Source organism: Camellia sinensis, chromosome 8, assembly GCF_055761805.1.
Source record: "Camellia sinensis isolate YWXY chromosome 8, ASM5576180v1, whole genome shotgun sequence".
NCBI classification, from domain to species: domain Eukaryota; kingdom Viridiplantae; phylum Streptophyta; class Magnoliopsida; order Ericales; family Theaceae; genus Camellia; species Camellia sinensis.
The window spans coordinates 95,686,363-95,686,591 of NC_138968.1; positions in this window are offsets into that span (position 1 = coordinate 95,686,363).

A 229-nucleotide genomic window follows, 5' to 3' on the forward strand; every position below is an offset into this window, starting at 1 on the left:
CTCCTAAATTAGAAAATTATGTAGGCCCGATTGGCAGTAGTGTTTTTTTTCTTTTTAGCTAAAATATTTACTGTAATAAAAATTTTAAAAAAATGTTAAAATAAATATCAATAAATTACTTTTTCGGTTACACTCACCTGTAGAAAATTATATTTCACAAATCATTTCAAATATAATTTTTTTTCATCTTATAAAATAATTAAAAAGTCAATTAAAATAATTAAATTGT